General features: G+C 40.2%; 1 protein-coding gene across 2 annotated transcripts in view; it reads right to left on the bottom strand.

Moving 5' to 3' along the window:
* The window catches only part of HPCAL1 (hippocalcin like 1), a 1,255,899-nt gene that overhangs the window by 374,852 nt on the left and 856,112 nt on the right, over window positions 1-24,935 (bottom strand). For both annotated transcript variants that reach the window (XM_069235927.1, XM_069235926.1), the window contains exon 5: window positions 23,925-24,006. The gene's annotated coding sequence lies outside the window, so the exon portion shown is untranslated. The remainder of the gene's footprint in view (window positions 1-23,924; window positions 24,007-24,935) is intronic.

Below are 24,935 nucleotides of genomic sequence, written 5' to 3'. Positions count from 1 at the left end.
ACATGCATCTACTGTAACTATGGTTTTACGATCTTCTGAAAAAGGTTGCAATGCTGGAGATTTAATAATACTTTGTTTAATCTGCTCAAATGCTTCATTACATTCTTTAGACCAAACAAAAGTCTGTTTATTCCTAAGTAGTGACCTGAGACAATCTGTGGTCTTGGCAAAATCCTTCAAAAATTTTGCGTAAAATTCGCACAACCCCAAAAATGATAGTAATTGCTCTTTGGTCTCCGGTGCTGGAGCCTCAAGAATACTCTTTACTAAGCCTGGCTTGGGTTTAACCCCCTTGCCAGAGAGAACATGACCTAAATACTCAATTTCCCTAGTCTTAAAAATGCACTTTTCCTTCCTTAGGGTCACCCCCCTTTCCTCCAAGGTCTTCAGGACCTCTTCCAAAACTCTATCATGAGCACTGTCTGTGTCAGCAAAAACCAGTATGTCATCTTGAAATACCACCACATTAGAATTGTTAGAAAATATATCAGTCATCAGTCTTTGGAATACGGCAGCAGCAGAAGCTAGACCAAATGGCAACCTGCAAAATTGGAAGGTTCCATCCGGAGTAACAAAGGCTGTCAGGTGTCTCGAATTAACATCTAATTCTACTTGATGATAAGCCGATCTTAGGTCTAATTTTGTGAACCAACACGCAGGGCCAACTTTTGTAATAAGATCATCAATGCGTGGTAATGGAAAACTGTCAACCCAGATCACCTCATTCAAACTCCTCAAATCCACACACATCCTCAACTCTCCAGAACTTTTCTTCGCCAGAACTATGGGAGACAGCCAAAGTGTAGCTTCCACTTTCTCTATAATACCCTGTTCACACATGTCTTTGAGCAACTTGGACAAATCCGATCTTACACTAAGTGGAACATTTCTCAATTTATGTTTTATGGGTACTGCAGCTTGTTTTATCTTTATTGTGTGTGCAAAATTTGTAATTTTCCCTAATTTGTCTTGAAACAATTTGTGGAATTTCTGTTGCCAAAAATCAGCAGTGTAAGAAACAGTTTGAATACAGTTAGTAACATTACTTTCAATAGTGACTGGTTTCATTCTTCCTGGCTTGATGACTAATTTAAATTCAGCTTGGTGTATAAGCCCTAAAACATTGATACCCTTCCTGGCTACATAAACTTTACCTTGAATGGTTTCCTTAAAGACAGATAATGAGGTCCAAAAATATCCAATTAAATCAATTTTACTGCCTTCAAAGGCCAATGTGGCAACATCAGGAGGAGAAAGAGTTTTCTCCCCCCAAAACTCATTGAATCTCTCTAGTGAAATAATTGTGATGCGAGCTCCTGTATCAACCAATAAATTAATCTTAACTCCTCCAATCAGCACATCAATGTCAGGGTCCACCACTAACTTATTGACTGTAGAGGTGTCTCTGACCACTAAAACAAATTCATTGTTGTTATCTTCACGATAGATCTCCTTGTCTTCCTCTAATACACAATTAACATTTCCCTTTTTAATGCTTCTGCAAACTCGTGAGAAGTGTCCAAGTTTATTACAGCTCCTACACTGTTGATTGACCGCAGGACAGTTTTTAAAGGAGGAAATATGATTCGCAGAACCACATCTAAAACACATGGTTCTGTGGTTGCCCTTGGAAGAAAAAACATTCCTGGAGGATGAGAAGATTTCTTGTTTCCTTTCCACACGAGCTGATTTCTTATTGTCATTGTTTTGTGAATTTACAACTGCACCAGAAATAGAAATGTTTGACAATGACATCTCCAATTGTTTTGCATCCTCCTGCGAACATTCAATACTCTTTGCTATGTCAATAGCCTTATCCAGAGATGGGTCTTTGCATGTTAACAGTTTTTCCTGGATTCTCTTAGAATGACACCTTGCAACTAATTGGTCACGTATGAGTTGAGAAGTAAAATTTTCAAATTCGCATTTAGCAGCTAGAACTTTTAACGCTGTTATAAATGAATCTATACTCTCATTGGGATTCTGTGATCTCGTGAAAAACTTATACCTATGTACCACTATATTTTTTGATTTAATAAAATGCTTATCTAATTGTGCTACAGCCATTTCGAATTCATCTAATTCTTCATCATCACGTAACTCATAAACTGGTAGATGATCAAAAATGTTTTGACCTTCCACCCCCAGATAATAATACATTAAACTCTTTTTCCTTTCTGGCCTAAACTTATGACAGTCAATGGCACCTAAAAAGGCTTTAAAAGAACGAAACCACAATTTCCATTCCAAAGAGGGTTCGCCGGGGTCTTGTAAAAAAGGAGCAGGTGGCATAACATTCTGCATCTTTACAAGTGTAATACAAGATTAAGTCAATCAAATGTCCCAAAGAAAGATGGCCGAACCAATGAGTTACAGAAAAACAAAAATTAGTCCTTCCTTTACTTCAATAGGAAGAAAAAAAATGGTGTCCTTCTTTTATTTCTGAAGAGTTCAAAGCTTCCGGTACAACCAAGTCCAGCGATGATATGCGCGAGTCAAGAGCAGCCTGTGCACGCGCGCAGGAAGACAACAATATGGCACGAGCGTTGACGGTTAAAAACGCTCGTGACCATTGGCAAAAGAAAATTGAAAGAAGATCAAAAAAATTGAGTAAGAGAGATCATAAAAACTCACTCTGTGCCCCCAAAGCGCTATAAACACAACGAAGCCCCAGGGCTTCCGAACCGCTTCCTTACAGCCTCCACTTCAAGGATTCAGCCACCGATGGCGCAGCTACCAACAGGAACGGAAACAATGAAGTTCCAGTGGACACGGAGCGGTAAAACCTTCAGCCGATTCTACAACTGAAACAGCTGAGACGAAGATGAAACGGCTCCTTGACTGATTCGTTCCCCCTCGTCGCCAAAAATGTGGGGAACACCAAGAGAGACAAGCATTCTTCTTTTCCAGGTATTTTAATGTTAGTCCAAAAACAGTAAGCAAGTTACACCGTAATAGGAGGCACAGAGAAAACCATCGGCACCGACATCCGTTGGCGTAGTGTGGAATCCCCAGCCCGTTGCCGGTCAGTGGATTCCACTCTACGCACTAGCATTCTTTCTTACATCACCACACTTTGTCTGGAGAAGATGCAGCATAGGGGATAGAAGTGCTGCCCTCAGAACATGGGAAACCAGGTTTGAGTCCTGGTCTCTGTTCATTAGCATTTAAATCTGGAAAAATCACTTAATCTCCTTGTTTCTAAAATAAAAAAATAAAAACAGAATTGTCAAGCACTCAGAGCACGTCCGCTTCTCATCCACATTTATGCGCCAATAATTAAAGAAAAGCATTAGCCTTTAGGGTAAAAAAAAAAAAAAAAAATGAGCCTATAGTGGCTGAATTGTACATTATGAAACAACTAAACTTGAGCTCCATCCTAGCTTCCCTGCTTGACCTATTTGAGTGATAGTAGGCAAAGATTTTATTTCAAAGACCTCCTTTTTAGGTCTCTGCTCAAAACGGTGTGCATGCGTTGTCTCGAACTGAGACATGCTGTATCTGCTTCATGGGCTTCAACCCGCCCATCGCCTTCCCATTTGCTCATTCCATCATCGCTCTGCTATTCTCTCTCTCTCTCCCCATTTGCCCATGGCATGCATTTGTCATGCCTCTCCTGTGGTTACCACTTCACGAGAGCAGGGACTAAGTATGTTACCCCTCCACTGCTATCATTTTATCACATATTAAGTGACTTCTTTTTTCTTGGCTTACGAGCTCTCCTCAGGAGTGCTGTGTTTTCACTTGCTCTTTAAACAACAAGAGTGGAAGAATGGATGCTTCCACGCTGCAGCTACTACTGAGGAGAACATTAACCTGTTTGATGTCGGTGGGCTCTTCCTTGCTCCAAGCACAGTCAACAGCGCCTGTGTTTTTACTTGCTCTTAAAGCACCAGGAGCGGAAGATAGGAGGCTTTCCCGCTGCAGCTACTACCACTCTTTTACTGCAAAGAGCCACTTGCTGAACTCCTCCCCCTCCTTTTGTAAACATATTTGTCCTGTATATGCATACGCCCGTGGGGGCGCTGTACTGTGCCCTGTGCTTGTACCCCAGAGTAAAAGGCCTGGCATAACCTGAGGAATTGGAAATTCAAACAGCAGCGAGTGGGAACTGAGGCAGAACAAGGCAGCTTTTTATTGAATACAGATGAAATGGACAAGTTGATAGATGTTAATTTTCTTATCACTTTTCAAGTAAGTGCCTGCCCGTTTTCAGGTTGGTTCAAGTCGGGGTGGTTCAGAACTCGTGATGCAAGCATGCTTTTTAAGTGTATATGTGGATGATGGCATTCGAAGCACTTATGTTAACAGTGATTTACAGATTAACATCTGTAGACATGACCATTTCGTCTGGAGCCCTAAGTGGGTCAGCTCTTCTTATAGGATCCTGGCTGCTATTTGCATATCAAACAATGAGCTTGTACTGCAATAGGTGTATGTTTAGATTGGAATATATGTTTGAAGGAACATGTCGTGCCTGCCAAAGCTGCTTTACCTTTGGAGGGAGTGCTTTGCTTTAAGCACAATAGCAGCCACCTCTCTTCATAAAGGAGTAACAGCACATCAGCTGCAGGCGCTTGTTTACATAAGCTACCGAGCCACAGACAGTAGCTTGTGCATAGGAGACATATAGCCTGAGGTCGTAGGGAGAGTTTTCATTTTAACATTATACCGACACAGCGAGGCCTGCCATGCATGGCGAGCGTAACAGACTCCAGTGTCTCCATCATGCAATAGGCGTCTGCCAGCATGGAGATTCTGTGCAGTGATACACTGGTTAAATTTGACAAAGAGCATAGGTTCCTGTAAATCACGGCCACTTCCCTCATTAGAAGCAAAGCTCCTTGCACACCAACTCATGAAAATAATTGTTGCAATGTACTGTAGGGACATCCAGCTTACTTCACATATATTGTTTGCATGCTAATTCTGAAAACAGTGGTGGGCTTTCCGAGTTACTGTAACAGAAGGTGACATAGGTGAAGCTGCGGGACCCCAACTGCTGAGCTTAAACTGCCAATAAGTATGCGCCATAAAAAAGTTTTAAGAAGCCATCATCTTTTTTATGCTGCTTTTGCCAGGAATGGAAGGGAGCAAAGGAGTTACCAGCTGACCTGTGAGGTGCTTGCTTTTAAGAGATAGCTATAAAACATGCATGTGTAGTCAGGGTATTACTAAAAACTAAATTTTGGAAGCAGGTGTAGCCTTTGCACAGTTAGTGCCCCGGGTGAAAGCAACTTTGGCCCCCCCATACCTTTTGAAAAAAATATTTCCCTAGTTTCCGTTAGCTTAGTAAATGTGTATTTTAATTTGCATCCTGCAACTTAGTATCCTGTACTTAGCAGTGGAAACAAAACTGCAAGTACCAGACTGCAGAAAGAAAATACAGAACGTAAAACATTTCCACAACGAGCATAGAACAATTTTTGAGCTATGACCTGACCCTGGGCCTAAGCCTCCCATTTACCACCAACACCCGCCTTCCTGTTCACCACCCCACCGCCTTCCCGTACAACACCCCCCACCATCGACAAAGGCAATAGGTCGCCCATGGCAGAGACCTATTGGCTTTGCCAATGTTTTTTTTCATTTTCTCTTATGAGAGGATCTTCAAAATACATGAGTTCAGGGTCTGCACCGTACAAAATCTTCTGCTATTTGAGTTAGTATACTATTATGTTGTGCCATATATAATAATACACGTAACAACTAACTTGCTTATCACCAACTGCATTGTCTTCAGGGCCAAAGGCAGGAATGTTTTAAGTTTTAATGAGACTTCTCAATGTAGCGATATAACTTAATGTACTAATGTGAAACTCTTCTGCATGTTAAAGAAATACACTTTTTTGTATTTCAAAGATAATATCATAATTTTACATGATGTTTGATGCACGATTTACATGCCAGATATCTTTATGGCTTGGCTCATACATGGGCTTTCAGAGCCAAACCAGGCCATTGGCTTGCCTCTCCCTGCTAATTTCTTTGCTCACCCACTGATATCACCAGCACCACAGTAAAGAAAAATCAACGCAATCCCTAGGAACAAAGAATATCTTGGAAGGGGGCATCACTCACAAACTGATTAGCATAAAGCTAATATCCACTTGTCTAAGACGGGTGTACCCTGCTTCCCTGTAGGTTGATTGTGATACAGTGTTGTAACCAAGCAAATTGTAGAGTATCGCGGCTCTCCAAATGAGAGAGGCTGAGGAAGTAATATGAAAATGTATGTTCTCACGACCATCTTTACATATGGATGCAATATGAGCCACTATGCCTAGACATCAGGCAAAAAACAAGGACAGTAGCTGCTCTAGTGGTTTTGCTGACTCTCAGGCCACAGGACTTCTTCTGATCCTTTAAACTTCCTCAGGTTTTACTGCTTCCTCTACATACTCTAGTGATCACCAATTCTCTATTTATGTTACCCTATGAGCAGTACAGTGGATATAAAACTGCAGTTCACTATAGCTCAATCATGTTGTCTACCTGATAACAATCTCTAATCCAACTTCATTTTTATTTCTAGTGGTTATTGTGAAATCGGGTTTTGTGCAATGTTGTTCTCTCTGAGGCTTGCATAGATCACTCACAGTGGACGTGCAACGTTCCTGCCACAGACCTTGAGTATGGGTAGTCCTGTTGCATACTCTACCTCAGAAAAAAAGGTCCAACTGCCTGTTACTTAATCCTGCTGTCCTGCTTATTAGAAGCCACTGAGAGGTGATTAACGTCAATATTCCCAACTTTCCCAGGATGTTAAAGGTTTTCCATTAAGACATATCAGATCTACTTCTGCACCAATGGATGAAGGTACTCACCACCACCATCCATCATTCTGGTGGATAACTGACTGGTTCCACTATCAAGATTATTACTGCTGTTCTCCTTTTTCTTTTCACAGTTACTGAACAAGATGTTCACACCTCTGAAACTTTGCACTCAAAAATAACTGTCACTAAAATATAGTTTATTATGACTTTTTCAGAGACCCGCAAAGATATTAGAAAAACAATATCAGAATTTAACTTAAAAGACTATTCTACAATTTCACTTAGATCACCATGCAATGTGGAGCCTGTAAGATCATGACATCTAAACTTTAAAAATAATGCTTAATGTAACACGCAGCAAAACAATCTTCATTACATCAGATCCAGTTGGGCTTTACACATGCTTGATCTGAAACATGTGAATGAGGCAAAAACAGAACTAAAGTAGTACAATACAATGATAGCAAAGTATAAAACATTGAAAGCGTACTCCACTGTAGAAAGACTAGTATTTGTCAGATTAATGATAAAGACCTGAAAGGGCCCTGTCCCACCAGAATCCCGACTCCTGACCCCCCCACCCCAAGATGTCTACACGGGTACAGAAAATCTTAAGTTACACTGGAAATAACATTACAATGGAGGGATACACACCTCATGAAACTCTTTTACTTTATCTTTTTGTTTCTTTTATAACATAAATATGCATCCTTTAGATTACATAATGAAACATATCTTTGGTGGCCCAAACTAAATTTATTAAACACTGGAAAACAACTGGAAAGAGACGTAGGCAGCTTGAGTACTAAAACATTCATTTAGACAACAAGAAAACTCCAAGAGATATAGTCCAAAAGAGAAGTTCATATAGGGGGCAAAGGACGTAAAAAATATGAAAGGAGGCACGAATAACTAATAAGCCCTAAGATGTCTTACATCTGTACATTCTTGCTTTTCCTTCAAAAATCAATAAAAGTGTTGTAAAAAAAAAAAACTCACTCAAGTTTAATTTATGGTTTATATTCTCAGCTGTTACATTAGCACTAGCAGCACAAAACGCAAAATCAAAACTTAAAGATAAAAGTATCAAAGAAGTATAAAACACAGGGACCAACATCATCAAAGAGGATATCAAAGAGATATACATGCATCTTACAGAAAATACAACTTCCATCATTTGAAACAAATATGCTTTGCATCAAATGGAGGAAATTAGGAACAATATTTGTGACAGTGAAAAGCCATTTGGATTTTATATTTCAGAACTGTTGAAATGAGTGTGATTCAGCACTCTGTGCTAAAGACTTTTCTAAGAATGTTTAATGGGATATGATTTCCTCGCTTTGTCTCTGATTGTAACCTCGTTTAGCTTTTGTGTTAAACCTAGGTCTAAGAAACAAAATGTGTCTCCATGTATTAAGAAAGATGACGAATAACTGCAAGGAAATGTATATTTATGTTCTAAACAAAGCAGTCACATCTAACAGGGCAGTATTGATGCTGCTGTTAAACCATATGCTAAATCTTTGTTCAGGAGCATTCCAACCCAGAGAGCAACCAAGGGAGGATTGGGAAAACTAGGGAAGGAGGAGAACCTAAGGGAAAAAAGCAGATATAACCTCCCTCACAAACAGCAGCACATATAAGAGAGAGAGAGGAGTACAGAGAAGACACAGGAGGTCACTTTTATAATATTCTCCATAATGGTATTCTAATCCTAGCACAGTTCTTGACCCATTCCATCAATGCTATCACCTACAAAGAATTCAGGAACCTATGACTCTCCTGCACACGAGGATTCTCAGAAGAAGGAATGGGTAATGAACTTGTTCTGGAAGACAATTCACCATTCATCTTGTTAGTGAGAGTATTCATTAAATTATAATCAATTTCTTTTACTGATGTAGAACTAGCATCACAAGGCATAAAACCCCTCAAATACTTAGCCACTCTCTTTACACACCACCTTTTAATATCCTGGATAATAACACTGATTTTATTGTTCTTTTCCACCTGTCTTTGCCTAGAAATCTTTATTCCAGTCTTCTCTGTGTAACCATGCAATATAAAAATCCTTACTTAGCCTCCCACAGAAATGTTAGAGGTGCATGTATGATGATTGGCATTATAATATTGATAGGACTTGCTCTGGCACAATTTCACTCTGCTCTCAACCTCATGTAGGTTAACCCGTTTGTTTTTTCTGATCCACAATCAGCATATTTCTTTTTTAGCCACCATGGACATGCAACGGTGCCTTTTAGTAGTTGGAATGGGCAAACTCCTGTAACATAACCAGAGGCAATTCTGTACACACATCACCTTTCCCTAATGGCACAGTATTATTCTCTTGGAGGGCAAGGTAAGATACAACATTGGAAATGACCATCTTTTGTGTGTTGCACCCCCAGATTTGTGAATTGATTGGTCTTGCTGGCAGTAGAGCTCTGTGCACTTTCCCCCTGCTAACTAGTGGTAAAGTGCCTAGGCCTTCCCCTTTCGACATGATGAAATTGGCACATCCTTGCTTGGCATATCTGACTTACCCATACATCCTTAAGGCATGGTGCAAAAGTATATTTAGCGCCTGTGTGATTATTGGCACAAGTGAGATGTAGAACCCATTGTGCCGCCCACCACAGTGACAGTGTAAATATGACTGCTGTCCTGCTACATGTAGCCTGAATGTGAAGGTTTAAACCTGCAAATTTGACCAATGAAAATAACCCCTTTTGACAGGCCTAAACCCTCCTTTTAAATATTAACAAGCCACCCCCAAGTAGGCGTTCGTTCCCATAAGTCAAGGTGCATGGTAATTCAAAGTAGGACATGTGACAATCTAATGTTAAACGATTCCCGACAGTGGCAGGACCATAAAAGCTATATTCACTGTAGAAGAGTTGGCTGCTCCATAGGAAAGCATTGGGTTGCAATATTAAATTTAATAACGTTTTCTTTGGCTACAAGTAGCTACAAATTTAATTTTGGGACTTTTTGAAATATTTATTACAAGCCCAATTGACTGGTGAAGTCATATTTGTAAGACATACTTTACCCTGCCTAAAATATCTTGATACCAATTTGCATGAAATCCCTTGATGAGGTGTGAACTTGCTCCCAGAAAAAGGCCTTAGGTATGGGAAGGTGTTCTGTTCCTCTGGCAGTACTACAATCTGGACTGGGTCCAGTGACTTATTTAGCTACAAAGAGGCCTTACCTATCACAGGCAAGCTGATACTTGGACAGGGCCCTCTTTTGTCTCCCAAGCTTGACAGGCTCCAATCCCAGTGGGAAATGAGCCATCCTGAACTGGTTTAGAGTGACCACATGGGAGAGGCTACTCACTTCCTTGAGCATGCCTCTGGGCTTTGCACAGGCTCTGCACAATAGGGGAAGGGTTTCACCATCTTGGATTTAAGCAGAGAGGGGTACTGTGTGATTGTCTGCAGTAGGGCACACAGGATGGGATGCAAAGGTGGGTAGGGTTTTCACTGGGAACATTTACCATATTGGTTAGAGAGAGGCCATGAGTCACCCCCAGCCACAGACTTGTGCCACACAAATGTGGCACCCATAGTACCCTCTTCAGAACAGTTTCTGGACCTTTGGAGGAACATAAGAGGACTGGGTAAGCTGTATGTGGCCAGAGACTAGAAGACTGGACCTGCCCTCCTTCATGTAGCCAGGACAAAGATGTGGATTCCAAGAGTCATAAAGCTGACCTCCTGTTGAAGCTACAGGGACACAAAATGCTACATGAGGCCTTTTCGGCAACTGCACAGCTGACCAGTTCCAACTGGACCTGCCCTGGACCCTGCTGCTTTCTCGTGCTGGGTTCAGCCTTTATTCCCAAGTGATGTTCCAAAAGGCCTGGACTCTTGGGTAGTGCAAAGAGTACTCCTCCTCAGTTTTCCTGAAACCTGGAACTTAGAAACTTTTTGTTTTCAAAGAACTCTGGAGGGCTAGGACCAACCTACCAAGCCAATCCGATGAAGGAGCATTACTGTTGGGCCAAAGATTCAGGTTGCTGCTGTTTGGAGCTAACCCACAGCAGCAAATCTGCTTCAGTGGGACATCACGGAGAAGGTATTCAACCTTGTGGAACCCTCTTGGTCTACAACCTGCAGCCTTGTCCTGCTAGAAGAATCTGAGCTCCAAAAAAGTGGCTAAGTCTGAAGGTAGAAATTTTCACCGGATGAAGGCACGAAAAGTATCCATGCAGCAAGGGACCTTCTCTGGCCACAAAATTCAAACTTTCTCTGCTCTGAGCTTTCCCACCAGAAGTCAATGGCTTCACAAAGACCTTGTCCAAAGACTATCCGACGACATGCAGCCTTCTTTGGCCTCTGCATGCTGCCCTGCCCAGCTGAAGATTTAGAACTCAGTGGATGAATTACTCCATCACAATGGTGACGGATATCCCATCCGCCGAAATCTAAATCCCATACGACATAAGGGGTTTTAGATTTCAGAGGCTGAGCTATCCGTCACCGGTTGTGACGGAGTAATCAGTTTGCTGAGTTCTAAATCAGGCCCTATGTCTGGGCCAAACCTGGTTTCTGTATCCGACCCACACTCCATAGATGTCAGGCTTAACTCTCGGCAAGGTACCGATCAAGTGTAAACAGACGATCGCAGCAGGCGTTTAATGAATTGTTACTATTTTCTCATTTAAATTTTAAAAATTCATAACTCAGGTTTCCAGTATTAGTTGTTTTGGGATAATTTCATTTATTAAAAAATTCACAGTGGTTTCCTAAGTTCGTTTTGGATTTTTTGTATTGTATTTTTACTTTATTGCGGTTTTGACACTGCATAAATACTTCACACATTGCCTCCAAGTTAGGTCTGTTCGCTCTATGCCATAGCAACCCGGGGGTTGAGCACAGGCTAATTTAATGACTTTAAAGGTTCATCCTGCCAACGGTTGTGATTGCTATCACTTGAGGGGGGTGAATATCCCAATTTCTTACATATGCGTTAAATCATTCGATCTGCCCATTACATTTTGGGTCATATAAGACAGCTCAAACATGAATGTTATGCATAAGAATTAACTCTCCTTTGAAGTAGATTGCATTCAATTTTCAGTTGCAACGGTTTCAGAGTGTCCCTCCCTACTAATCACCTCCATGAGAAGGAGATTTTTAAATGGCCCACCAATGTCAAAACCCAGTTTTTAACAAGCATTACTCAACTATTTTGCTGGTTGCAAAAACGGTGTGAAGCATTTAAAACTTACTCTATGCAGTGCTCATTCTACACTGTCAGATGTACTGAAGTGAAGTGACATGGGCAATAACACAGTGACTCCTTCATACTTCTACCAGCCCATCTCTTACATGCACATTTTCATAACAAGAATAAGCACCAGATCTTTAATATCCTGTTCCAGACCAGCTCTTCAGTTAACTTTTGCCATGGTATGGAACATACACCCCCAATTCTTGCAACAATACCGAATTACTCCTCATCATTGCCTTCCAGTCGATCCATACTTTGGCAAGGAAGACCGGACACAATCTGCTGCTTGGTTGCTGCACCCAGGCACAAAAGATACTTAAAAAGCTATTCCTGGAGCTTTGAACAAAGTTTAGCAATGCTTGCTCCTTGAAATTAACCCACCACCCGGGAACAATATCAAAAGCAAGATTTATGATTATTCTGAAGAATAAGCTTGCTTCCCCATATGAAGTGCCTAAAGTGGTTAGTGGACCAAGTTCATGAGAGCAACTCTCACACATGTAACATTGCTCTGTTTTATTTAAGGCTGTAGAGGCATAGTCTACCACCCATTCCTCCTTTCCTGATCTTGGAAATGAAACTGCCCCCAATACATATGAACTGACATCAACAGTCTAATATTGAAGAAGGGATGTAGGGCTGGGGTTTCAACAATTTGTCTCTTAATACTTCCTATGGATTCCTATTGTTCATGCTTCCAACACAAAGTCTTCCCTTTAGGAAGGAGCTTTCTAAAAGGTTCCATGGTAGTGGCAAAATTCTTAAACCATTTTCTGTAATATTCATAAAGCCCAGTAAATGACCAGGTCCTTTCTTTTGTCAGGTGCTGCGGTTTCATCATTAGCTCTCACCAAGTATTCCTTGGGACTACCTCTTTGGCAGATGTGATATGGCCTGCATATTCAAATTGGGCACTGAACAAATTATATTTCTCAGCACACAAACGTAGGCTTTTTTGAAAACCTGTAACAAACTTCTTTTGTGAAAGAACAGAATTAAAACACGCCTTGATAACGGTTAAACTGGAGTTAACCATGACCTCTAGTTCACTGCCATACATGAGTACAGCACACATTGATGGACTAAAAAACAATTTGCTATCTACGTTATTTACAGCCTGCAAAACAAGTACCATGTTCTGTGTTTCACTCTTAATTTACTTTTCGTTCAGTGTTGGAAGCATTATCCTCAGCAGGTTGAATCACTCTGGGCTTAGTGTTGCTTTGGCTCTCAAGGCAAACAGCTGCAAAATTAACACAGTTGTTGCACTCCTTGCTTAATGCAGGACATCTCTTAAACGATGACACATGGAAAATATGCTTGCATCTGTAGCCTAAGGTTCTCATATTGCTCTTCTTGTACCTTGCTGAATCATTTATATTCTGCCTACTGCTCATTCCACAAATTTCATTGCTTCTTCTCTGCTCTTTGTCCTTGTTCACCTCCTTGATCCAGGACACAAACTGCTCAATCGTTTTGGCAGTGTTAATCACTTCATAAAGAGTAGAGTAGATTCCACAATAACTCAGTCTTTTTTTAATCATTTTGCTGTGGGTGTCAACCTTTAATTGCTCCCTTATCATATCATCAGCTGTAGTGTTATAATATCATAAGCAGACAAACTTTTTAAGGCAGTTAAAAACTCCTGATGTTACATTCTGTTTTTTGGCTCTATCTACAGAAATGATACCTCTCTAGTGTTATGCTAATTGTTAGTTTTCTATCTCATGCTCATCATAGTTTGGTTGTCCTTCATGTACTTAATCTTAGGCATTGTCCTTAAATTTTCCTGACCTTCAGGCCTCGGAGTGAAAAGAAATGCCTTGACTCCTCTCTATGGGCTTTTTCTCTGCAGCAATTGCTGCCAGGTATGCCAGGAATTTCTCTTTCAGGGTCTTCCAAAGAATAGGAGGTTAATCATTTTATTGCAAAAAGCATTTTTGGTGGATCAAATTGTACTTGTTTCCCCCGAAGGAAAAAATGAAAAATGAAAAATAGGTTGTGGGGTCTTCATCTGGTATTAGTAGGTCTACACAAATCTGTTTAATTCATGACAAAAAAATTTCATCCATTTCCAAAGCTCAGCTTCCAGGAATGACGAGAGGTCTAACCCATTTAAAGTAAACATATAATCTAAATTGTAAAGTAATGGAATTATGTCACATATTCTAACCTGGGTTACAGCTCTTCCATACAATACTAGACATCTCCCCCCCCCCCATAAAACAAAAAACAGAACACTAGGGGACAAGTGCAAACAAAACAATAAGTGACATCAAACCCAAAAAACAAGTACATTACAAAACAGTTTCACTTATCGGTTGCATGATTCATATAAACCAGAGAGATAAAGAAACTATTTCTTTACAATAGAAATCCATCCCAAATTCCAAATATGGCCATCCTCGAGTTTGACAAGAATTTTAAATATTTTGATGCCTTCCAAATGTAAACCAGTAATTTCTCTTTCCTTCTGGAATTTTCACACACACCTAATTCCCAAAATGCACACTAGAATTGGTAACCACCTTCCTTGTATGGTAAAGGGTTTTAGAAAATGTTCTTGCTCTAATTTTAGACAAGTCTCTGGAGATGCCTTTGAGATCTCACTGTTTTTCCAACCCATGGTATACACATCATCGTCATTTTTTTCCTGAATAAATAAAAAGGTGATGTGACCCCAGTAGTGTGTGGTATGTATCTAAAGGTCTCATCACAAATGTTTATTTCTTCTTCCCAGTCTCTGGCCTCACTTCAAACAAGCTGCAAACCCTCTTTCCACACTCTGTTGGCTGGCTTGAGCGTGCCATTCGTTTGTGGGTGGTATAGAGAATGCTTTTTTTATGGATTATACCCATCTCCTTCAAACAACACTCCATCTCATACCATGTCAACTGAACACCATTGTTGGTAAGAATGGAATATAGTTGCTTTCTTTACCACAAATCTCTTTAAAAAATCTTGATAACTGAAGACGTCATCATCTCCTTTAATACTGCTACCTCTGGCCAAAGGGAAAACATATCTATAAGCATCAAAATGTAGACATCAGGCCAAATAATGTCGAAAGAAACATTCTCAGGGGCTGGTTGGTAAACTCCTACAAATCATGGATGGTGCTCTAGTCTTTCTTGTTTTTATCATCTAGATTACAATCCACACAATTATGTACTTTCCTCTCCACTTCTAGGTCCATACCTGGCCACCAATAACCTAATCTTAACCTTTCCTTGTGTTTAAAAATGCCTTGATGTCCCAAGTGGGCAAACTCAATCAAACAGGCTCTCAAAACAGTGAGAGAAACGAACTAATCTGGCACCACATACAAGTACAAGTACAATCTCTCGGGCAAAAGGCTAGCTTGTCACTCTTACAGTTCTGGGTAGTCAAAATGATAATCTATTCACTTGCAGCCTAACCAAGAGACCAAATCACATACTTTCTTCAACAGTGCGTCTTTAAACAATGCATCTAATTATTCATCATGAGAGATGCACCCCGCTATGACAAAACATACTTTAGCTACATCACCTGACCATCATTCATCAGTAAAAGCATTTTTTCTTGACCCTCCAAAATGAACCTGTATAGACAATCACTGTCCTAAGGAGACCAAATAGATACATAACTGTTAATTGAAAATCATACAGTGCCACAATCCACCTACAGGTTCTGGATGAGATGGAGTTAAGTGCCTTAGTACCAAAAACGTATTGGGGTGATTTATGGTAAGAAAACTGCAGGATCATTAATCCCAACTTTGTTGACAAATTGTGGTGTCTTCAGCTAGAATTAATCAGTTAACATAAATCAGTAGATGGGCATCTAATTTAACCCATGACAAAGAACTCTATCCATCTCCAGAGTCCAATTTCTAGGAATTATACTACTGGACTACCACATTCTAATGTAAATGTTCTTAGGATAACTATGTCACAAATTTGAATACTAGTAAGAGCTCTACCATAGAATGCCAAACAAGCCTTGAGTAAACACTGCAATTTTAGGGAATAGGTGCAGAAAATTACTTTTGGATAAATAATCCTTGTGAGAGAAACTCTCCTCAGGATAGAACTTGAGTTTCACCAACCATGTATAAATTAATCATTAATGATTAATTTATATGTGAATCTTTTCTTCATCAAGACCATCAGTCTGGTTAGTGAAGAGGGCTTATTATTCATGAAGCATTAAGAAACATCCTTCAAAATGGCTGCCAAAGTCTGCTGAAATGCTTATTTTTATTTTAATAAATTGCTGTAGAAAATGGCACCTATAATACGGAATGAGGCCTGAAATGCCATGAATACGTAAGACGTGCTCCACACAAGTTATTAAAGACACGGCAGTAGTTATTTGAGTAGGACTAGTTTACAATTTGGTTGTGCCTACTCCTGTCAGGTACCTGTGATATTCATGTGATTGCACTTCTCAGCTTGTGCGCCACCCAACATCAAAGAGTCACATCAATAAGGAAGGTATCTACTCTCACTCCTGCTTGGTTCAGAGTGTGCCTCTTCCTGGTCTGTGAATGATGGTGGCATTAACCAATGTCCTCCTCATCACAGAACGTGAAAGCTACAGTGAAAGAATGTATAGCTATATTTTCTGATCAGAGACCAGCATATGTAACAAATCAGCAACAATGCAGCCATTATACCATATGGCAAATCTTCATTCGACAACATTCCAAAACAGGGAGCAACCAAGTGAGGATTGGAAAAATGGGGTGGAGGGAATAAAGATATGAAAACAATATGGGCCTCCTTACGACCCGGGCAGCCGGCGGTAAGCTGGCGGTAACACCGCCAACAGGATGGCGGTGTTCCGCCAGCTTTTATGACTGTGGCGCAATAGCCAAGGCCATACCGCCGGCCCCTCCACTATACTGCCAGGCTTCCGCGTGGCGGTCATAATCCCCAGGGCAGCAGTGCTCCCCAACCGCCAGCCTGTCCACGGCGGTGAACACTGACATGGAAAGGCTGGCGGTAAGGGGGACTTGGGGTGTCCCTAGAGGTCTCTGCATTGCCCATGCACTTGGCAAGGGCAGTGCAAGGGCCCACAGGCACAGCCTCATCGCGCATTTCACTGCCCGAATTTCGGGCAGAGAAATGCGCGACGGGTGCTACTGCACCCCCTGCACATCAACATTGTTGCCGGCTCTATTACGAGCCGGCTGCAATGTTGATGTGACTTTTCCGCTGGGCCAGCGGACGGAAAGACTGTTACCGTCCACTGGCCCAGCAGAAAAGTCATAATAGGGAGCCAGAAATACTGCCTAAGTTGTAATGAGGGCCTATGTCATTTGTTTACATATGGAGTGGACATTCAAATCTACACTGTTGTATTACATTCTTTGTTTCTTTTCTATTTATGTTATGCTCCATTGCGGTAGGTTCTTGTGTACAATATTAAATGATTTTACTAGAAAAGGCGCTTTATTGATGCCTAACTTAGTTCTGATAAAGATCGTAGTCCACTGGGTGAAAGCAAAAAAAGTGTCACCTAAACTATCTCACCTTCACTCACGATCAGAGACTCATAATGCAAGCCTGTCTTATGTTCATTTAAGACAATAATGTCAATGTTCTCGTTTGGTGATGTAACTTATTTGGTTCAATACATAGGACTTATCTCTATATTGATGAAGAGTGCTGTACTGACAGCTCCATCTATTGAAAAAGTTCTGGACAGATCTTGACTGTTGGAGTCAACTCCATTGGAGCACTGTCAAGAGAGTAACATTATAGCCCCGAAAATACCAAATTATAATTTCTTAGTTCCTGCCCTTAGTATAAAACTATCAGCTACTGGTCCTACATAGGCAAAGCATCCCTAATGATAATATATCACACATTATGATATGTCCTGAAAAATAGTGTGAAATCAGAAAGCACAAGGATATACGTGTTTAATTGAGTACTCACTAGTGTGTGAACTTTAAAAGGCTAATGCCCTGTGGAATAATTAGGGCCCATTCGTCTGAAAAGAGCACAACATAAACAACACAACTAAAAAGTGTAGTTATTACTTGAAACTAATTCACAGAATAGTACTGTTGGTGGATAAGAAAGACCAAACATTTCTGACTAGAGCAATCTTCATCGCTAGGCTGCCCTACACCGTTGACAATACATTGGACATCAAAGAAGCTCAAGAAAAGGCTTCTAAAATTTCAGAAAATGTAAGTAAGAACTGAGACCGCAATTTCAAGACCATGCAATATCTTGCCAGCTCTACAGTATCTCCAGTGAATGTTGTTTGGCCAGTGACATTGAAAATGAAATCTTCAATAAGAAAATGTATTTGGTCTTCACACCATGACGTCATTTTTTAGACCACTGGATGTGTTCACCTTCAAAAGGTCTGTTAGTTCAAATATCAACGTATAATTGATTGTAGGTTACAATAAATACATATAAAACAACATACCTATAAAGAAAATCATCCTCAAATACATCATCTTTTTAAAAATTATGATTTTGATAATAATATAGGAAATGTAAAACTTCAAATGAATGACTTAGTTCTTTAGTACTAACAAAACTAATTATTGGCATTTGGAAACAGAAACTTAAAATATATTTAAATTCCACTGCATATATTAAAACAGCTATAACAGTATTAAGAACCTGCAAAGGTAATAGCTAGTTATGGTCAATGAATCATGCTGAGCTAATATTATTATTAGTGCTGTAAAAAGTGACCACATCAGACAAGTTTACTTTAGTGGCCAACCTATGCAAGATTAGCAGCAGTGGCCACTTCAGTGCAGGGTTGCTAGCAGTGATGTAAAAATGTCTGTCAATTTGAAATGCCTCTACATGAACATAACAGCCTTAGTTTCATAGCCACTGGCAACAAGGAACATAATATTAATAATAAGCCTCTAATGCTGTATGATTCATTATCAGATTTAAATAGGTTTAGGAAATGATGATTTCTAACAATACACACATTTTCATCTTAAAAACACAAGTTTTTTTATATTTTGGTAGACATATATTATTTCAACTAAGCAAAAGATTCTAATTTGGTAGACTGGGGTGAATACAGGAGAGCTACTCACGGGTAGCTGGAAAGCTACCAATAGCTCATGAGCCACACTTTGGTGAACCTTGCTCTAAATGCTTTCTTTCTATTAGAGATAGTAAGGTAGACTCAATGCCTTTTATGTACCACTGTGCTCAGTTGATTTTGGAACCCAGATTACTCTGATTGCTATCAGGTATAGGTTTTCCAAAGTTGGGCCAGAGTCTCTGAGCACTAGCTTTGCGGAAAACAGGGTCTTCTCGGCTCTGTGCATTTAGATATTCTGGTGACTAGGATCGTTGCTTTCATCATGTCTTTAAAAAATATGTTGCAATGTAAAACGTTGGTGGCTGGAGACAGTACTCTGAATGGACCTTCACTTGGAAGAAGTAAACCCAAAATTGATCAAGAAAGCTAGAATTGCAGCTAGAATTGCATCAAGTCCATCCAACACAAAAACGTCCCTGGGTGAACTATCAAGCAGTTATCTAATGAGTGGAAACACTTTTATATTCGTCCACAGAAGACTGAAGGAGAATTGAAGAAGCCAATAGATTTCAGGTTTTCCATAGAGTGCTGTTGGGAAAAATGGAAAAAGAGGCAGAATTGCTCTGGATAACTTACAAATCATACCTTGAGTATTATAGAGATACCATGAACTTACTTTCTTGTTTTGTCAACCAAACATACCTACATTACTTTTAGAGCTAGTAAGTTCCAATCTATTCACTTGGTTATACCTTTCAAGGGCCTTCATTGCTCTCTGCAGCTCCACTTTGGTATTTTCTAGTAACACAATATTATCTTCATTGAAAACCATAGGCAAATGGGATAAGCGAACTTGGGCAGGAAATGTCTTTCTCTGGGTAGTTATTTCCCATGGTTTACTGTTTATAAATCAAACAGCAGGGCTGCCATCAGACATCTCTGGCTCAGGCCTTGGTTTGAGAATATTTTACTAGATACATAAGAATTATTATTATGTTTGACTAAGACCCAGGTACCCGTGCAAATACCCGAAGCAAACCAAGGAAAATGCCCCTTGTCAGTTACTTTTTCCGCAGCAGGTTTCTAACAACATCATCAACAGTGGACTTGAATTCTATAAAGCAAGCAACATAATTATGAAAATCCCCTCAAAACAATCGTCTTTTAAGCCTCGGAGTCCTGGAAATGAATTATTTCAAATGCTGCTAATATATAATCACACAACACCCAACTCTGTTCGGATGCTGCTTTAACCAGTCAGGTTCTAGGTGTGTAATTTGACAGATGAATTAATGATAAAACTTGAAAAGTGTGGTGCTCCCTTTACGACTGCCGGATAGAAGCATTACAGTTTGAGATAAAAGCAGATGCAATCCATAACCAGTTTCCCAGGTCCCTTAATCCTGTAGGGTCTTCACTAAAATATTGTCTGCCTTTAATGGTGTCCAAGGGTTTTCAATGTAGTCATTGGCAGAGGCCTAGGAGATCTGGATCATTGAGCTCCTTTCAAAATTGAAGTCCCAAACACCCTTTTTGACTTACTCACTTTACTCAGAACAAATTTGGTGTCTTCACCCAGGGCAGGAATGCTCATACTGCAATTCATAAGAGCATCTAGAAGAAGAACTTCCTGGGAAGCAATGGTTTAAAAAAACAAAAAAAAAAAAAACTACCACTGGTATTCTCTTTGGAAGCAAACATGTTCAATTCTATGAAAAAGCTAAAACGCCACTTTTTTAAGTACACATCCTAAGAACGTTTACAGTGATCTTTCTTGACTAATGCACTCTACCATTTGAATGGCTGAGTCAGATTTACTGCTAAAAAAACTCGAATCCAAATCAGGCATAAAAGTCTCAAGCCACTCTCTCAGACCTCTGTGCTGTTAGGCAGCCCTGCCAAGTTCCACGCATCAGGTGTTAGACTAACGCATTTTAACATGGCCTTTATCACTGCATTAAAATGGGTCAAGCTGCAAGCAGGTAAAGTGACAGCAACGATCAGAGCTGGCTGCATTTACAGCAGTGCTGTGTCCTAGTGCCTAATGAGGGCCCCTGGCTGGGGGCAGCCGTGTGGGGCACCTCTGACAGGAGCATGCTTGTGAACAGCCCTGGAGTCAGCCCCTGGAGCCGCGGCGTGACCTGCCCTGTTTATTAACTCCCAGTGTACATGACATGCTGAGAGAAATGGCAGAATTGAAACCCTGTGAAGGGGGGTGATAAGACATGGAGATTCCTCCTAGCTCAATTTTGCTCTCCCAATGCCAAATATGGAGAAAATGGGACATTCAACAATCAATCTAGGATGTCACATTTTGTGTATCATGCACAGCATGCAGCAGGTTGGTACAGTCAATACAGGAGCAATACAAACTGAGACCCTTCATGTATGTGTCTGTTTATTGTCACAAATTACTTAATCCTGAGACCGAGATAATGGATAATTAATTGATTGCTTGTACAATCAATCATCAATGTCACAGGCTGAGCTGATAATGCTGGCTGATTGGATGTTATGTGCTCACATACGCTGCTCATGCTGCCTACTCCTCGCCATGTTTCATTGTGTGGGAGAGAATAGCTGCGCAAATGACCCTATAACACAGAGTGCTTGGGACAATCCCCTAGACTGACCTCGGAGTATGCTACCGTGAAAAAGGTGAAGTACACCAAACAATTAAAGATAGCTTGGAACATGAATTAACTTTTTTTTCCATGCTGTAGCAGAAGCCTGCCCCGAATTAGCATTTCCTTTGATTAACTTCTTTCAAAATCCAAGATTTGTCTAACAGTTCACAGATTTAGGGGCGAGGATGCGGTATGAAAGGAGCTAGCGACCTTGGAGCTGGGGAACCAGGTTTGAGTCTCGGCATCAGCTCAACACCCTGTAATTTTGTGCAAATCTCTTAATCTCCACGTGCCTACCAGTGGTGTAACAAAACTTGAGGGGGTCCTCATGCAAACTACATAGAAGAGCCCCCCTCTGGACTCATTCGGGAGCTCTCAGACCAGGGTACTGTGCTAAGGGGGGGCCCTGGATCTCAGGGCCTCCCTGCACCACAAGGGCTGCAGGGGTCTTTGTTACGCCACTGAGGTGTACAAAAATAATGTAATCGTGTAATGCAACTAGTGCGCATGTCTCATGTACTTATGTTTTTTCACATTGCTTAGTCTTTGACAAAATTGGCTGAGATTTATAGACATGGAATTTAGACAATGACCTTCAGTTACAGTTGTGTAAAACAAAATATCTGAAAAGAAAGTATAATTTGACATCCGACCCTCTCCAACAGCTCTAGCTGCAGCAATAAGGTGTCTCACACGTGGCTGTGTGTGAACATTAAATGGATGGGCGCATTAGGCTGTGCATTTTATCTCAAGGCCATAAACTGATGTACTCTCAATCGTGGAAATGAACCACACTTTAGAACTTAATTTTTATAGAGTGATTTGTAGTGCACACATTCCATTTCTAAACGCTGTAGATTTCTTCTCAAACGGTCGCCCCACACTTTAAGTTTTCCATCATAAAGCAATTAAGTTACTTTGCCACTACTAATGAGGAGAAACAGACACGTTTAGTAAGATAAACACTTCAGGAGTGGTGCAGCTCTTTTAAGACTGCTCCTAGGTCATAACAGTAGAAAGTGTCCCTGGTGAAATTTCACTAGTTACGTGACCGGTTTGCTTTACCTATGAAAAAGTGTCACTCATGTGTCACGCCTATGGCAAATAAATGTCACACATACTCACACTGAAGACACAAATATGACACGATGGACATTTGGCAGCTATTGTTAGGAGATTTTAGCACTTCGCCTCTGACCTCCTCATACCTCTCTTCACAGTTTGGCTCCTTGACCATTTCCACAATTTCAAACTACCTTTCTACTGCTATTTGCTCAAGGTAGTCTTTTGAAATGCTTAAAGCCCGACTGAAAACAATTTGCTTTATATTAGGCATATTTACCGTCTATTTTTAATAATCCTTGATCTGTCAATTACTTAACCCATTTAATTTTGCTGCACTGTATATTCACTCTGTACAGAGTTTTAGGGAAACTGGGTATTAGAAAATACAACACAGAGAGAAATAAATACATTTAGTGAGCCCCTTTTTTTTTCAATCAGAAACTACCATGGTGCTTACATACATCTCAAACTTGTCCACTTGAAGCAAATACTCACTTCCAAATCCGCCATGTTGGAATGTTACTGTGTCGTGCAATAAAGCATTTTGTTTCAACTTTCCAGCATGATCCAAGTGCACAGTACCTAGTGGCTCAAATAATAACCAGTACTGGTTAAAGAATCTACATTTAAGAGTAAAATCTGCATTAAAGCCATCCCTCGTGCCCTGCATAGATGCCTTATTCTGGCAATTGTGACATTAAAGTACTTCCACTGCCAACATTAGCAACAACTGCATTTTCCTAGGGTTGGCTACCCAGCTGCAATGTTCTGTACATTATTATCACTCACTCAATTTGTGCTTGCTGGTTTTATCACACGTAAGTGGAAACAAAATGAGATGTAAGTAAATTTGGGCGCAGGAGATAAAAATGAGGCAAACGCTATAGTGGCCACCCAGTGAATAATGTCACAATAGATCTCAAAACCCCAGCTGACAATATCAAATACATCGAGATTCTAGAACACCTTTGGTGATTCTTGCTGGATAAGGCAAAGAGAACTGTTTTTCTCTACACTTGATGGTCCTTTATAAACCATAGAGCTGTCCTCATATGTTATCCTAGATGCATAAAAACTATTGGAAACAATCCATTAATGTAAACCATCTATTTTCTCATTAGACTAATATTTATGAAATCCTACTTACTTTGTAATACTTTCATGAGGATCTTAAAATCTCTAAACTCACCTGAGTTTGTTACTCCCAGATTCAGACCCACCGCAACCAGAGGTGACTCTTCTTCTGAGGCAGGATCTCTCAATTTTTTTACCTGAAAAGGAAATAAATGCTGTAACACCAAACATCGACAGTAAACGTACAAAAATTACAGACCTCAAATTCCCATCACTTATTCCATGCTGTCCAAGCATTTTAACTGAAGCTGCTGTAAAATATCATTCACCCATTAGTGTTTGCAAGTCCTAAACCGAACACTTCAAAAATACATAGAATTGCAGACGCATTCCATGAAATGCTGAAAAACTGAGCTTCAGCTCATGTCATTACACAAAATGAAGAAATATAATATTTTAAACTGACCGCTCTGCTGCCATTCAGCATACAGAGCAAACAGTATGCCACCAGGGCAGTTGGAAATGCTGAGCTGTCCTTTTTTAATATAATTTCTACAGCACAGTTTTGTAAATTAAATCACCATTGGGTGTGAGAAAGTGGATAAACCAAGGATTTTGCTTTTATTACTTAGCTTATGATAAGCACAAGCTTAATTTGAAACTGTACATTGCACAGAGGATATAGTAACGATTGTGCTGCATTAGAGCTGTGCTGTATGAGATGTCATATGGTTTTACTGAGGGACTATGTGGCCTTCACCTGGGTGCTTTTGTTGGTGAGCCAGATGCTCTTTAATTCGATTCAGTGTGGTCATTTCAGGGCGAAAACGAGTCATTCGACTTTCTTTCCACCTACCAATCTCCCTGTACTGTATTGTATCACTCGGAGAAAGAAGTTCAAATGTATTGGCAGGGAGAGGTAAAGTTAGTTGACTTATTTGAATGAGGAGCTATGATGGTGATATCGCGTCCCTTTATAATAATTTATTATACATCCGGACTCGTTTTAGGCCAATGAATCTTTTGACCCAGTTGAGAGACACCTTAGGACGAGATAGCTAATCAATATGTCAATCAATACATCAATAATGTAACCAATATTTATCACAACAATACATTTCACTTT

Source organism: Pleurodeles waltl, chromosome 5 (assembly GCF_031143425.1).
Source record: "Pleurodeles waltl isolate 20211129_DDA chromosome 5, aPleWal1.hap1.20221129, whole genome shotgun sequence".
NCBI lineage: Eukaryota > Metazoa > Chordata > Amphibia > Caudata > Salamandridae > Pleurodeles > Pleurodeles waltl.
The sequence above is the reverse complement of the archived record's forward strand: the minus strand, read 5'-3'. Positions and strand labels throughout refer to the sequence as shown.